Source organism: Bos grunniens, chromosome 4 (assembly GCF_055505025.1).
Source record: "Bos grunniens cultivar Pamir isolate PY7600 chromosome 4, Bosgru_T2T1.0, whole genome shotgun sequence".
NCBI lineage: Eukaryota > Metazoa > Chordata > Mammalia > Artiodactyla > Bovidae > Bos > Bos grunniens.
Window position 1 is genome coordinate 83,660,585 of NC_141168.1, and position 14,592 is coordinate 83,675,176.

Sequence of the window (14,592 nt, forward strand, 5' to 3'; positions counted from 1 at the left end):
AACAAAGGACATATACTGGGTGACTAGACATGATATTTCAGTGAGTGTGTATGTTAATTTTCTTCATAATCACTGACAAAATGGTCTCTGCCCTAAGCTCTGTTAGTCAGAATCCAGTTGTTCAGTTTGAGTATTTAGTTCCTGCATATGATTACTCTAAATTCTAAGAGGAAAAATTTGATTTTAAAAACGTGCTTCCCTATACATTTGTACAAAAATATGTTTATTTTATTAAATAAATGAAATATCTGCTGTAAAAAAATGTGATTCCCAAATGCGTTTTATTCCAATGCTTTTGTACTCATATTATTTTGCCGTGTCTTGTACTTCACAATTTTATCTTCAGCTATAAAAAATTGTGTTGCGAGTTATTTATTTACCTGAGCTAACACCAGAATTCTGTGTTTAATTGAATGCTTTATATACTGGAAAATTTGAAGTTTCCTGGCATCTTTTTCTAAATCATTAAAAAAAAAACAAACACACTGATGCTCTCACTGAGAGCAGATGGAAAAAGAGCAGCACTTATGAAGAAATGTGCACAGATACAGATACATGAGGTTGGACAAAATGTGTTCTAAAAATAAAGGATATTGATTACTCTTTCAGTGCTATAAGAAACTCCTTCCCCCATTCATTTTCACTGAGTCATCGTCCTTTACTTATTTATTAATCGCGTTCAGTTCTGCATCAGGCACTGAGCATAGCACTAGCACTGAGATTACATTTGTGAGAAGACATACAATTAGGTTGTGCTAACTGAAACTTGATGAAAGAAGGTTAGTATTCAACGTAAATCGAAAGACATTCTAAAACAGATTGCTTTGTTTTTATTAGTTTTTAAAAATATTTTACTTTTCCAGATTAGTTTTAGTTTAACAGCAATATTGAGAGAAAAATACATGTATACATCCCATATATCCCTGGCCCAAAACACGTGGAGCCCCCAGTGGTACACTTACTGTACTGATGTATGTATACTAATACATCATTATCACCTGAGGTCCAAAGTTTACACTAGAATTCACTCATGGGGCTATATCTATGTGCTGTGCTTAACTGCTCAGTCATGTCTGACTCTTTGTGACCCTGTGGACTGTAGTCTGCCAGGCTCCTTTGTCCATGGGGATTCTCCAGGCAAGAATACCAGAGTGGGTTGCCATGCCCTCCTCTGGAGGATCTTCTGTAGCTTTGGGGGAAATGTGTAATTTCATATGTTCACAGGAATCACATAGCATAGTTTCAATGCCCTAAAAATACTGTGTGCTCCATTTTGCATCTCTCCTCTCCAACCCTCAAGCCCTGGAAACTAATGTTCTTTTACCATCACAATAGTTTTGCCCTTTCTAGAATGTCATATATTTGGAATTACACAGTATGTAGCTTTTTCAGATTGGCTTCTTTCACAAATCTATGGCTTTTTTCACAGATCTGTTGGAAACTACAGATTAAATTGAAGAACTGACATCCTGTGAATACTGATTCTTGCCTCTCCAGTTTTTTTTTTTTTTTTTAAGTACGTGTAGGTAGGCATGTTCTTTCTGGTACCTAAAGTGTGTTCTCTGGACCAGCAACGCTGGCATCAGCTAGGTACTTGTTAGTAATGCAGAAGCTAATAGCACACATCACAGTGGAAGTGTGGTTGGGGAGACTGAAACTGTCAGGGAGCAATTCATGAGCAGCATGTTGGGTCTAATTCTAAACAAACTTTGAAAGAGACCAGGGAACATCAATAATTCTGAAGGCATTGGATCTTGTAGGATTTCAAGAAGTTCATTTTTCTTTTGCTCAATGCTCATATAACTGATATAATTATAATGATTTCCTTAAGTTATTTCTTTATATCAATGAGATTATATACTTGTAGTGAGAAGAAGGTGCTGAATTATTATATATTTGTGAAACCCTTCTACGGGAAATAAGATGGGTTTCCTCGTCATTGTTATTCTGCAAACCAGCTAAAATTGCTACATAACATTTTAGATGTTGCATATATGAATTAGTAGTTCAGGGTGTCTCTAGACAACCAATTTAGCTCTGGGTTTGCTTTCCAATTTGAGATTCTAGCTTCAAACACTCTTACACCTCAAATATATAAAACAAAGCAAAGACAACCATCCTTACTCCAAAATATAAATGAGAGGATTGTAGCTTCCTAGAAATGAAGGAGTAAGTAGTATTTGACAATAAAGCAAGTTTCCCCTTAACTGTTCTCTATCTCAAAATCCTATGTTCCCTTTATCATGTTCATTAAATATGCAGTTATTTTACTTTGTTTTAAAATTTGTCTTTCTTGCTAGAATGTACATTAGAAGAGGTTTTGTACTCTTTCTACTTTTTTCATAATTATATCCTGGGCTTTGCTCACAGTAGACCCTTAACTATGCGATAAACAAGGCACTGAGCTCAACGCTTTAAAGAGAAAGTTTATTAGTATTTTCCACTAGAGGGCATTTTCCTTCCATTTTAAAATACTTATTCTAGTCCTTGATTTTTTTTTTTAATCCAAGGTATTTAGCATGCTTTATTAATTTGTAAAGATAAAATATTTCAGGTCAATCTATCATCTCAAATTACAAAGTCTTTATGGCACATATTATGTTAAGATACATTTGAGGCATCCACCATCTAGAGTTAAATTAGCTAGAATTTAAAACATTAATCCAATAAACTGTTCAGGAGCTTAAATTTAGGTCAATATTACCAATACACACATATACATACACAATACACATATAGGATTATGTAAAATATTTTAGTTATATAAAATAAATAAAATGGCCAAAACTCATGCATCTCAAGTATTTGATAAGATTTGATTAAAAAAAATTAAGGTAAATATAACATCTTTCTTCATGTGATTTGTGTATGTTTGAACTGAGTCATGTCCAACTCTTGGTGGCCCTATGGACTGTAGCCCGTCAGGCTCCTCGGCCTGTGGGATTCTCCAAGCAAGAATACTGGAGTGGATTGCCATTTCCTCCTCCAGGGGATCTTCCCCACCCAGGGACCAAACCCACATCTCCTACATCTCCTGTATTGATAGGCATGTTCTTTAACACTGTACCATCTAGAGAGAATTCTCCTGGAAGCAGACACTGAGATGGAGTAAGCCTGCAAAGAAATTGCTCATTAGGGAATGCCACTGGGATGAGCACTTGTGAAAGGAAGGTTAAGGAAGCAGGGCTGGGAAGAGGCTGAATTCTGAATTCATACTGGAAGTTTGATAGATGTCAACATTACAAGTTGCTCTGGGGCCAAGGTGGTCCATTAGAATGATCCAAAGTTAGGCCAAAATGGCAGGCCTTGATATTCTTGTATTCACCTGTCATTGGATATTGGCCACCAGGGACCTGAAGCCATCAGAAGAGTAAGTAGGTGCAACTGAGGAAGCTCTAAAGAGGCTGGAAGCTAAAATCTGGGATAACAAGCCCTCTTTGAAATGCAATCTGGGAGGTGCTTGGTTATGTCTAGTGTGCGTGTGATCAATCATGTCTGACTCTTTATGACCCCATGGACTGCAGCCCAACAGGCTCCTCTGTCTATAGGATTTTTCAGGCAAGAATACTGAAGTGGGTTGCCATTTCTTCTCCAGGGGATTTTTATTGACCCAAGGACTGAACTGGAATCTCTTATGTCTTCTGAATTTGCAGGCTAGGTTTTTTGTTTGCTTTTGTTTTTAACCACTGGGACTACCTGGGAATGTCTATCACAGCTTAAATTTAAGGAAAATTCATGTAAACTGCTAGTTAAGTAAGGACTCTAGAACTGTTAACTGTAGTGAGTAACAAAGTACATTTTATGGACCAAATATTGTTTCAGTGTAATGATTCAAGCAAAGATTAATATATGGATGTTTATAGCACAGGGTTTAAAATTGGTCAGAAATTGAGAGAAAATCATTAATTTACCTCACATAAGTGAGGGAGGTTTTAATTGGAACATAAAAACTATTGTAATAATTTAACATTAATAAAGTTATTATGCTTTGTTATTATTTGATACATGCTTGTTCTAATTCTAAATATTGATAGTAATGTCTTGAGCAGAGATAATTATGTTTTAACTCTCAGGAATTTCCAAATTATATAATAGCTAATTTACCTGAAGGTATTTATAAGAAAAAAATAACTTCTTAGGGGAAGGAGGATGACTCTCAACCCTAAACCTAGAACTTGTCTCTCAATGTCCTCTGACAAAAGATAGCTTTTTAATTTTTTCCTCCTCCTTCCCACTTTACTTTTTAGAGTATATTTTTACTTAGTTTTATGCAACTGAGCGTGGAATAAAATCTTGAGGAGGAAATGGTATGTTCAACACTTTGGTAATTCAGCTTCAAAGAAATGAAAATTCTTTGTTTAATAACTTTCTCTCAAACAAGTCGCAGAAAAACCTTTCCTGCGTTGTCTATGTCATGTACCAGAAGATGGCTCTCTTGCTCCTCGGTGGTGACCGAGAGGCTTCCGACTGCTTCAGGAGCCCCAGTCACAGATTTGCCCCAGAAAGCAGTGTAATAAAGCAGGCGCCTCCTGCCTGTTTATCTGAACTGACTGAGATTCTTTACGCGCAGGTGCAACTAATCCTTTCAAGATGTAATGAAGCTCAATAAATCCCCTTTTGCAATATCTTCCCTGGTCTTTAGGCCGATTTTGCTTTTTGTGAGGAGGAACGTGCAGAACGGCTCTGCACAATGCTGTATGTTTAAGCAATAAGGAGACTGCCCCGTTGTCTCACGTCAGGCTGCCTGGGATGCAATTTCCTTTTTCCTGTTCTCAAAATTAGCTGATGAGAGCAAGTTCCCCAGGTGAGCACAAGTTCCCCAGATTTTTTGCCCCCTTTTTTTTTTTTTCTATTGTGCTGAAGTAGGTGACCGAAGAACTATGCCATTGCTAGCTGTTATTCTAAACTTTATGTACTGGGAAATTCACTGGGGCACATCTTATTATCTGTCTGAATCTCTACCCTGCTTCTTATTAGTAGAACAAAGTATTACCTGCTATTCATCTCCCTTTTAGTGACTGTATAAATACCAAAACTATATGCTGGAAACTTCCAGAATTATTTATAAATATTAGAATCCCTAGCATATACATGTATTCTAAGGAGAGTTAATGAAAAGCAAATGCAGAAGAGGCCTGCTACTCCTGACAATTATTCAGTGTTGTGATCTTTCTCATTTAATCTTCAGCTTTCCTACTTCCATTTTGTTGATACTCAAACATCTACTAGTGACTGGATAACGAGCTAGATCTAGAAAAGATACATTGTCCATATCCCAAGGTATCCCTCACTAGGACCACATGCTTGCTGTTGAAGAGTTAACTGAACAAAACACATTCTCTCCAAAGCAATCAAAAGGATGTTTTAAAACCCTGCATCATATTGAGTCCATTTTCTGCTTATTTTAAGATTTTCCAACATTTTCATATTGCACTTAAAGTTAAAAATCTATATAAATCTTTATGCTGCATGCTTTTTGAATTCCTAGTCTCTAACCTGATCTCCCACTTTTCTGCCCTCAGCCCATTCAACTCTAGCTGTACTGGTCTGATTTTGGTTTCTGGAATGTAGCATGCTTTTTACAGCCTTAGAATATTGGTTGTAGCCATTTTTTCTACTTTGAGCACTATTACTGCCATTTGTTGGTGGCTTGTTCTTTATTCTCATTTAAATCACAGAATCAGTGTCATTCACTGACTTTCTATCACATGAGGAAGTGCTTTCAGTAATTATAGCTGAGACCCTCAGACATTTTAGACATATGACTAATTCCTTTTCTGAAACCATGCTAAATAAAAGTGTTCCTCTGTATGCTTTTCTATCTCATTCACAGCTATTAATATATTTCTTGTTGTAAATTAATAGATTGTCCATGTTCTTTCTGAGTTGTATTTTGTAGTCTGGAGTCAACAGCCCTGAACATACTGGGTCTTGAAACCTGGCAGATCAGGTTTCTGAACATGGAAGGAGCAGACATTGGACCTTATTGAATACAAGGAGGTAAATTCTACTTTACATGGCCTTTGTTTGGTTAATCTCTAGGAAATCCCTTGGAGATGCCCTAAGTCAACACGGCATCTCTTTATTCAACTCTCCCTCTCCCCCAGTAGTAGTCAGTGGTAACAGAGGAAAACAAGCAGAGGTTAAAGATAATATCATAAATCCTAAAAGGATCTTTAAATATAATAGACATCATAAATTCAATTTCTCCTTTAACTCTATGAGGGTGATATGTGTTTTTAATTCCTGTATTTGATGCCCCATGACAAACGACCTCATCCTTAGCTGCACACTGATACCACTTGGGGGACTTTTTAAAAAACCTAACCCTTAGGTAACACTCTGGATCAAGCACACCACAATATCTGACCATCAGATATTTAGGTCTCAACACTTTTTAAAGAGATTCCAGTGCAGCAGTGGTAGAAAATCCCTGCTCTGATTCCTTTCCCTCTGGTTTAAGTTCTCCTAATTGTTGTTTCTCTTTCCTGGGGCTGGTTCTTCTAAGGTGTCTTGTGATCTCTGAAAATGTTCTTATCTGTAGCTCAGTTTCCCTTTCAGATGTGTGACTCTCTCACTTTATGAAGTCTATCTGAGGGTAGAGCACTCAAACTACAGCTGGCTCTTTCACTACTCAGTTTTCAGTGACTGTGGTACAAGGGTAAGATTAGCCTTAGAGATGTTTCTGTCCTTCTGTTTGGTGCCTTCCCCTCCAATTTTTCTCTAGCATTGCCAGATACCTAGAGCATTGTCCTTTGTACCCAACATGCAAGTCTACTTTGAGATAAACATTAATGCCACAGGTTATCTTGGTGGAGAGGAGCATGCTGTGTGCAATGGCAAAGGCAGGAAATGTGTTGGCAGACAACTATTACCTTGGAGTTACCCTAATTTCTCTGCTACAGTTGTTTCAGCTCCCTCCTGCTTCAGGCATCCACCATGGAATTTCTGTGGCTTTGCTACTATCAAGTTTGAAAAATCATACTCTTTCAAAAGTTTATTGAGCTCACATTCTTCTCTCTGTTCAAAATTTGTGTTCTTTCAATCTCTCAGGAATAACTCAGTTTTGATCTTCTGAAATTTCCTTATTTCTGAGTATAGCTCTACATTTGTGCAATTAAAAAAATATATATATATACACATATAAAAGCAGTTCTAAGGTGCACTGTGAGATAAAAAGACTATAATGTGTATTCAGTATGCCTTTCTATCCAATGCTATGGTATATTGTTACATACACTTGATGCTATATCTATACAAACATATACCACGTTTCTCATTCAGATTCAAAGATGGCACTGCTTTGTTTTTCAGCAGCTAACTCATGTCTGACTCTTTGCAACCCCATGGACTACAGCACACCAGACTCCTCCGTCCTCCACTATCTCCCCAAGTTTGCTCAAATTCACATCCACTGAGTCAGTGATGCTATCTAACAATCTCATCTTCTACTTTCCTCTTCTCCTATTTCATTCCGTCTTTCCCAGCATCAGGGTCTTTTCCCGTAAGTCGGATCTTTGCATTGGATGACCAAAGTGTTGGAGCTTCACCAACAGGCCTTCCAATAAACAATCAGGGTTGATTTCCTTTAGGATTAACTGGCTTGATCTCCTTCTAATAGTACATTGATTACAAATCAATTAAACATCTATTGAGTACTTAGCATTATATGTTTGGAACTAAGCTAGAAACTGCGGATATAAAGATACATAGGACACGATTTTTTCCTTTCAAAAAGCTCAACATCTGGCTAAGATGTCATTCAAATAAAAATATAGACTATATCTCTATATAGATATATAATATGAGTGCTAGAATAAAAGCACATCAGAAAGTTTCTTGAGGATTAAAAATGATTAAAAATAGGTAATATGACCTATGCCTTTGAAGAATCAAGATTCAATAGCTGCCTCTGCTTTTTTTGCCTTTTGTTCACTGTCTCTTCTTTATCTGAGTTCAAGGACTCTTACTGGGAGGACAGTGTTGCTTTGGTTAAGGCTTCATGTCTGAGTCTCCTGGCTTCCTATGGTTATGGTTATCTGAGCATACAAGGCCTCTATGCTGTTTTTTCATTCTTTGTACAACTGCTATTGACTTCATCTCTTTGTCTTGTGATCTGTGTGAAGTCTTGCTTAAAAAATATCACTCTATCTTAGCTCAGTGTCAGACTACCCTGTCTGTTGCCTTTGTTTTGCTGGAGACAAATCTATGTGGCAGGTGCATTTCTGCAACAACTTTATCATATTCTTTTCTGCCTGGGTTCACTATATTTGATTTTAGAAACTGTCCTGCTACTGGTATTCTTCACAAACACTTGGCCCAAAATAACCTAAGCAAGAATTCTAATTAGATAGAGCTAAAATGGGTTTTATTTAACCAGACCTTATTGAAGACAATTGTTTCTGTTTTCTCATATATGGCATAGATTTATCATGCTTCTGCTTTTTTTTAAGAGAAGAAAAATAAATTTTAAAAGATTCATACAATTTAATTATATAAAACAGTAAGTTGAAGTTTCCTTTCTTATCTATTGGATAATTTAGGGTATTCATTAGCTAGCAACTTTTAGAAAAATGGAAATTATTCTATATAACATCACTGTAGATTAATATGTTTCTTGACATTTTACATCTTTCTAAAAATTCTATTTGCTAATCTATAATACTTGAGATTATTTTCTGCATACTTTTGCACAAATATTTTAATATTCCTCCATTTTCCTGTTATTTCATATTTGCATTCAATATGCTACAAATGTGATCAAAGTAATAAAAAATATTAAATTAAGTAGAAAGTACTGATAAAACTGAGAGATAGTTGAAGTACTGTGAATTGAAATTTATCCACATAGTTTAATTCCAGGTTCAGCTTTTGCTCAAGTGTTTCAGATAGTCAATATTTTTATTATGTAGCTGACTCCAGATATAAAGCTGGGTAGCTTTCAGAGCTGAATTACTTAGCAATGAATATGAAGTCAATGTTTTTAAATAAAATAAGTCTGAAATACTTTGGAGAAAAATTTGTATTTAAAACTTAATTTTGTTGCATTCAAATGGGAAGGTCTTTTTTAAAAAGTTTAATTTTACTCTTTTGAAGTTACTCCCCAGTTTTAAAATCCTAGGTGCTACAATAATATGTACTTAAGATTAAGAGTCTTCTCATTTTAAAAATATAGGAATTAAAAGTTATTTTATAAATGTACTTTTCATTTGAAACCACAGTCATTTGGAGAATTCATACAATATCAGCTTTCTCAATTAAAAAGAATTTGGAGAATCAATCCAAATAAGAAAATATAATATTTAAATCCATTGGGATTTCAGAGTTAAGAGATAGTGGCAGAAAAGAGCTGTTGTTAAGAAAATATTCCTGAATAAAAAGACTGTCCACATTTCTCCATGTTAATCTATTCCATGTATTCATTGGATTTTACATTACTTCTTTCCCCTTTTCCAATCAGGTTTTATTCTCTATAGCTTATGAGAAAGTTTAGAAAGAAAAGCATACTATCTCATGGTATGGTTTCTAACAAGAAAGACTTGGAGGCTAAAGAAAGAATGCTGGCATGCAGGTTTAATTATTCACTGTTTGCAAATATCCACTTGTTTATTTTGGTTCTCCATCAGTGAAGGATTATAATTTTGTGATTTATGGCACCTTCTTACCTTTTAATAAAAATGGATGAATTTACTGCACGAACTAAGTTTGTGTTTGGAATCTACACGTGTCCAACACTTTGACTCCATTCATGCAATTGGAACTTCAAATAGTATTAATTACATTCTACTAACTGGTATTGATTGAAACTATCATAGATTTATAATGTGTCATCCCTCCTAACTCCAGTGTTTTTTAATTTGAAGGACAGATGTTGAGATTCAAACTGAGTGGTGCCAGTCCTCCTTTAAGTGATTCCCTCTGAATTTCATGTTCATGGCACAAAATGTGCAAGTGAAAGCTCTTACATGGTTGGACAACAGGAATGAATTTAAGTGGAAGGATTTTAAGGGTCAGTTAGCTGAGAATTTATATTATGATAATCATATGGAGAAGTTTGTTTAATATTAAAGGATTTCTGTTGTGGCGGATTCATTTTGATATTTGGCAAAACTAATACAATTATGTAAAGTTTAAAAATAAAATAAAATTAAAATAAATAAATTAATTAATTAAAAAAAATAAAAAAAAAATAAAATAAAAATATGGAATATTTATTGAATTAATAAACTGTAGTATATATTAATATTATAATAAATATTAATTATTAATAATGATAAAATTTAATTGTTAATACTGATAAAAGGGAAGGGACATCATGTAAATAGTACATTATTAAATATTATAATTATCACTTGTTAGTACTTGTAATACATTTTATTCTCCGAGTTGATACATCTGTCATTCTGAGTACTTTCGCCACTTCAGTTTATATATTAAAGCCACATAATAATCTATGTTAGTCATTCACTCATGTCTGACTCTTTGTGACCTCTTGGACTGTAGCCAACCAGGCTTCTCTGTCCATGGAATTCTTGAGGCAAGAATACTGCAAAGGGTTGCCATGCTCTTCTTCAGGAGATCTTCTCGACCTAGAGATTTAAGCTGGGTCTCCTGCTTTGCAGGCAGATTCTTTACCAATTGAGCCACCAGGGAAGCCCCTAAGTAGATAATCTGTAAAGTCACATGGAAAAGACTAATTTTCAGCCACAGCTGTGGAACTCCCTGGTTAACAATTACGGTCTTCACATAAATACCGACCGATTTCTCATTTAACAATGCTATTGCCATCACTAGTCAGGCTGATATAAATTATTAATTGAAATCTCTTTTATTCCTTTATATCTTTTTTTTCAGTTATAAATTATCAGGTACCATTCTTGAAGGGGAAGAAGGAATAGCATGATAGCATGTCTTTATTTCCATTCTTTATGATATATTCACATCCAGCAAACCTCACTTATCTAACTACCTACCAGAATATCACTAACTCCTTGTCTTCAATTTCCATAATGTTTCTAATATATTGTGCATAATTTTGTGAACTGATACTTTCCACCATTTGCTATATGCAAGGCACCATGACCCACGTATTAAATAACTATATTATTTAATCTTTACAGAAACCCAGAAGATACCTGTTCTCGTTTAGCAAGGATAAGTAGCTTGCCAGTAAGTAACAAAGCCAGGTTATATCTTTCACTTAGGAAATACGTACTAAATACTTATTTTGTACAAAATACTTTGCTTGGTGCTAAAAAAATTTGTTCGCTACTACGTACTAAAGTTCTACCTGATTAATGTTTTATTGTTTCACAGACTGAAATGTTAAGAGCCTTTAGGAATTTTGTCTTTTTTAACCACTAAATATTCAGTGCCTTAAGTGAACAACACAAAGTGAATACTGCAAAGAAATAGAGGAAAGCAATAGAGAGGGAAAGACTACAGATCTCTTCAAGAAAATTGGATATGTCAAGGGAACATTTCATGCAAGGATGGGCATGATAAAGGACAGAAATGGTAAGGACCTAAGAGAAGCAGAAGAGATCAAGAAAAGGTGGAAAGAATACACAGAAGAACTATACAACAGAAGGTCTTAATGACATAGATAACCACAATGGTGTGGTCACTCACCTAGAGCCAGACATCCTGGAGTATGAAATCAAGCAGGCCTCAGGAAGCATTTCTATGAACAAAGCTAATGCAGGTGATGGAATTCCAGCTGAGCTATTTCAAATTCTGAAAGATGATGCTTCAAAGTGCTGTACTCAACTCAGCAGTGGCCACAGGACTGGAAAAGGTCAGTTTTTATTCCAATCCCAAAGAAGGCCAATACCAAAGAATGTTCAAAGTACCACACAATTGCTCTCATTTCACATGCTTGAAGGTCAAAATACTTCAAGTTAAACTTAGAAGTACATGAACTGAGAACTTCCAGATGTACAAGCTGGATTTATAAAAGGCAGAGGAACCAGAGATCAAATTGCCAACATCCAATGGATCATAGAGAAAGCAAGGGAATTCCAGAAAAACATCTACTTCTGCTTCATTGACTGCTGTACAGCCTTTGACTGTGTGGATCACAACAAACTGTGGAAAATTCTTAAAGAGATGGGAATACCGGACCATCTTACCTGTCTCCTAAGAAATCTGCGTGCGGGTCAAGAAGCAACAGTTAGAATAGGATATGGAACAAAAGACTGGTTCATAATTGGGAAAGGAGTGAGACAAGGCTATATATTGTCACGCTGCTTATTTAATTTATATGCAGAGTACATCATGAGAAATGCTGGACTAGATGAAGCACAAACTGGAATTAAGACTGCCAGGAGAAATATCAATAACCTCAGATATGCAGATGATACCACTCCAAAGGCAGAAAGTGAAGGGGAACTAAAGAGCCTCTTGATGAAGATGAAAGAGAAGAGTGAAAAAGCAGGCTTAAAACTCAACACTCATAAAATGAAGATCATGGCATCCAGTCCCATCACTTCATGGCAAATAGAAGGGGGAAAAGTAGAAGCTTGACAGATTTTATTTTCTTGGGCTCCAAAATCACTGTGGACAGTGACTGCAGCCATATAGTTAAAAGATGCTTGCTCCTTGGAAACAAAGCTATCCCAAACCTAGACAGTGTATTAAAAAGCAGAGACATCACTTTGCCAACAAAAATCCAGATATTCAAAGCTATGGTTTTCCCAGTAGTCCTGTGCAGATGTGAAATTTGAACCATAAAGAAGGCTGAGTGCCTTGATGCTTTTAAACTGTGGTGCTAAAGACTCTTGAGAGTCCCTTGGACAGCAAAGAGATCAAACCAGTCAATCCTAAAGGACTCTGAATCCTAATCAATCCTGTCAATCCAGTCAACCCTAATCAACCCTGAATAGTCATTGGAAAGACTGATGCTACAGCTGAAGCTCCAATACCTTACCATCTGATGTGAAGAGCCAACTCACTGGAAAAGACCCTGATGCTGGGGGACATTGAGGCAGGATTAGAAGGGGGCAGCAGAGGATGAGATGGTTGGGTAGGATCACCAATTCAATGGACATGAATTTGAGAAAACTCCAGAAAGCAGTGATGGACAGGGAAGCCTTGTGTGCTGCAGTCCATGGGGTCTCAAAGAATTGGACATGATTAGTTACTGAACAACAACAAGAACAATGCCTGGCATTCATTAGCATTCATCAAATAGTTACAGAATGAATGAATGAAAGAATGAATGAATAAAAGCAGAAAAGTTGTCTCTTGGAATGGTTATAAATGAACCAGGGGTAAGAAAGAAACATCATGTGCTGAAACAATTCTTTACCCAGAATGCCAGCCCAATCCAAAAAGTAGAAATAATAATTACTTTATAATCTCCTCTCCATCTCATTATGTAATTTTATCACTTTGGCTTTCAGAAAGATTAGATTAACTTGAGATTCCTTCAAATTTTTCCAAAATGCTATAGATAGAAGGCAAAAATCACATAATGAGAGGGCTTTACAACTCCACAGCATTTGTGAATTACTGAAGTGTGATCTGTAAAGTGCTTTTACTTCATGTAAGGAAACCACACAGGACTGGGTCTCCAGGGAAGGTGGCAGGTGCAGGTTGGCTAAAATCATGGAACTTTTGTTAAGTTTCTATACTTATCTGGAAACAGCTCATATTACATTGTTCAAGATAATGACACATTGAAATGTCTTTGAATTGAAAAATAAAATGTCAAAAACAAATGTTGCCAAGAAATTTAGACTGAGACACTTTATGATGTGAAAACAGCCTTTGCAAAATCCTTAGATACTCATGTTCTGACTGGTCTTTGCTTGAAAAGCTGACAGCCTGATGGTTCTTTCCCTTAGCATAAACCCATTCTCAAGACTGAACTCTTTCACCACGTTTTTAAAAGTGAGCACACACACACACACACACACACACACACACATATATATATATATATTGTGCATAAATCAGAGTTATGTGAAATGAGTAATCTAAACTCTTAGGGTCTTTCTTCATTAAAAACAAAACAATTATCAAGGAGAGATTACTAGGTATGAAGTCATAGAGGCTACCAGTAGGCAAATTGATAAAGCAGAAAGTTACCAAACTGAAATATTTATTCCTCAAATTTCAAACATATTTATACAAAACATTTTATCTGCATGAATTCAGATAAATATTTCAGTTACCACATAGAAATGTTTATGTCAACTTTGTATCTCATAGAAAACAGTGATAATCAGTATGAAAGCAATATATAGAGAGGCATAAACTTTAGCATCAAAGCCTTCCACTATTTGTCCATCTCTCTGTTTAATGGGGTTAAGAATGTTGAATCTCCCTGAGAGAGGGAAGTTGTTCCAGAAATACATCTGAGATTCTTTTTTTAATATAATAATCTATGAATTGCAATAGTAGGTAAATCTCTTATTTTCCTTAATATGTTTGTTGCTTTCTACTATATATATCAGTGTTAATGCTCAACTTATAGGTTGTAACCTCACAGAAGTCAGATTTATATATCTTCTGTCTGTCACATAGTAAAGACCTGATAAATATTTATAAGAGAATAAGTAAGATATATCAATCTTTTCTTGTCTTCCT